Genomic DNA, 3,068 nt, shown 5'->3' on the forward strand with positions numbered 1-3,068 from the left:
GCGCAGGGGGCGGGGCCGCAGGGGAGGCAGTGGCAGGAGCGGGAGGCGGGAGAAAAACGGCGGGAAGGTAGAGACAGCAAGGGGGCAGCAAGGGTGGTGCTGGCGCGGTGGGGGAGCGACCTTGCCTGTGCTTCGCTAAGGGGATGTCCGGTCACTTAGCCAGGCCAAGAGCTCGACTGAGACACAAAGTTCCAACTGTCCGCAGAAACACGTCTGCTCCACGGTGAACTTCCGCCAGACCAGTGTAGGCTCCCCTTTTAAATACAAATTCAAACGCAACAAAGCTTATAGCAAGCCTCGCCCCCTCGTTCTCATGAGAGCCCGTACCAGTCTGCTCCAAGGCCACGGCATCGGTTGATCAGGCGTTTGCTATGGCTTCAAGACGGACCATGTACATTAACTCAGCGCATTTGCCACTCATAGTAGAGTCACAAGTCATGTTGTAACAGACATCACTTTCTGTAATGTTATAAGTGACAATCTGAATCTTATCTTTGTCAACACTGTTAAGGATTTCAGCATGGGATCTGAAGAATTCATATGGCGACAAATGAGTTCTGATATCGGGCACTTCAGCAGCACTGTCCATATTCGTGGCATTGAATATGTTTAGCAAAGTACTGGCAGGGGTAGGCACCGCTACCAGACATGTCGAGACTACATCATTTCTCATATTAGACATGCAGAAATATGTGTTATTCAGTACCGTCTATGCCAGATGCTCCCAGACATTAGCCTTCTGGTTCAGCATGGTCATCAATATGCATGGAAGACTGGCCACTTCGTGATGAAGGATCCCTTGCCCTTCCCGGCTTCAGGCGTACCATGTCAAAAGGAGTCCAGTAAGCACATAGAGGACAACAACATACTGAACAATGGTCTAAAAAGAACAGAAATAAAAACAGGTATTATTCATTCTCGTAAATAACATTTGTCAGCTGGTACATGTTCCCATTTCTCCTGTCCAGGTTTCATGACAAGAATGATATTGTCTTTGCCCGTTACAATTACTTCAGCCTGCTCAGGGGGTTTATTGGGTGACTGTACCCACACCTTGGCTCTTGGATTTTTATCAGTTGAGCCAAAACCTCCTTCCCCACGTACAGTTAGGAGGGCTGGGGCATTCCCCTTCTTTACCACCCCTCCATATACCGGCATTATGTTCAACTGAGCAACTCTGTCTCCAATTTGTATATTCAGTTCAGCGTCACCACTTTTAAGTAGGATAACTTTAACATCGCTTTGATAGTCTGCATCAATAACACCTCCCAGTACTTGGATGCCTTTCAGGGCCAATCAGGACCTAGGTGCAATTATACCAAAGTGCTCTGGTGGTATTTGGACACCAATTCCTGTTTCGATAAGAGTAATATCTCTCAGTTTAATTCTGAACATTTTCAGGGCATACAGGTCAAGACCAGCAGCTTCCAGTGTTTCTCTGTATGGAGCCAAAGCTCCAGAAACTGTTTCCTAATAAAGAATCGTATTGGTAGCCACATGCGGTTTAATCTGCAAAGATGGCGTTAGCATTCTCATCAAAGGTGTCTCAGCATTCGTTAAGGGCCTATTGTTTAAGATCTGCAGTGCTTTGTTCAAATTCTCACGCCAGTTATTTAACGAACCATAAGACAACTGTTTAAGCTGCTCTTTCAACAATCCATTCATGCGCTCAATCAAACTCGCAACGTGTGGATAGTAGGGTATATGGAAAAATACATTCAATATTATGCTGTACACTATAGTCTTGCACTAATCTCCCTTTAAAATGTGAACCATTATCACTTTGCATCTGTAATGGCATTCCGTAGTACAAAATCAACAAATCTAATGTTTGTAGAGTGTTTACTTGGGTAGCACGTTTATATGGAAAAGCTATCAAATATCCAGAATATGTGTCAACAGCCGTGCACCCGTTTTGACATCTTCTGTTCACTGGCACTATGTAATCTATTTGCCAAATCTGCGCTGGTAACTTACCTCTGCGTAAATGACCTCTCACTATTTGTGGAACTGATCTATGTCAGGTATGCTGACAGACAGGACACTGTAAGATCACAGATTTAATCACATCTAAAGGAATATGTATCCCTCTGCCGTCTGCCCACCTGCTAGTAAACTGTTCTCCAAAGTGTCCACATTTCTGGGGAGCCCACCTTGCAATCCCAACCAAGTCAGAATCCTGCGTCTCCACTTCTGCCTCTGAAATCTTAGCCTTCTCGTCTGTGAAGGAATTAAACCAACAGTCAAGCGAATCATGAGAACAATGGGCGTCTGTATGATATACCGTAACTGTACTTTGTGTCAACATAGTCCATATTTCCTTCCACAACTCTTTACGCCACACCTCTTTTGTATTTATCATCCAATTATGACAATTCCATGTGGGAAGCCAAGTCGCCAGCCCATTGGCTGTAGACCACGAGTCAGTATAGACGTGACATGTTCCAGGCAATTCTTGTTTTAAAGCTTGATACACAGCAAAAAGCTCTGCAAACGGACTGCTCTTTCCTTCTCCAGTAGTGGTCAACAATTTCTGGGTCACAGGATTATATGACACCACCTCCCAAAGCCTCTTTGCTCCTACATACCTAGCTAAGCCATCAGTACACCATACAAGCTTTCTGTCCTCCACGGACAAATTGCTCAATGGCTTACCCCATTTTACAGGAGATTCCTGTATTTCAGGTACATCATACAACATCTCTGTCTCCTCCATCAGTGCCTGCGCCACCTTCTCATACATCACCGCAGTGCCCTTGGGACCTATTCGGGCCCTATCCTGTATATACCACTTCCACTTAATCACACTGGCTTCTTTTGCATGTCCAATTCTATGGGTTTTAGGGGAACTCATTACCCATTGCATAATCGGGATCTTGGGTCTCAAAATCACATCATGTCCCAAAGTTAACTGCTCCGTAGCCACGAGAGCCCAGTAACATGCAAGCAATTGTTTTTCGAAAGGAGTATAACGCTCTCCAGCGTCTGGCAATTTCTTCGTCCAAAATTCTAGAGGTACTTTTGTCCTTCCCTGCTTTTGCCACAAACTCTAGTTAGCATATGGTCCC

At 45.1% G+C, this 3,068-nt stretch overlaps 1 pseudogene; it reads right to left on the reverse strand.

The window, feature by feature from the left end:
• Window positions 1-912: 912 nt before the first annotated feature.
• On the reverse strand, window positions 913-2,743 carry LOC144784012 (uncharacterized; annotated as a pseudogene).
• Between the last annotated feature and the right edge of the window lie 325 nt (window positions 2,744-3,068).

Source organism: Lissotriton helveticus, chromosome 10, assembly GCF_964261635.1.
Source record: "Lissotriton helveticus chromosome 10, aLisHel1.1, whole genome shotgun sequence".
Taxonomy (NCBI): domain Eukaryota; kingdom Metazoa; phylum Chordata; class Amphibia; order Caudata; family Salamandridae; genus Lissotriton; species Lissotriton helveticus.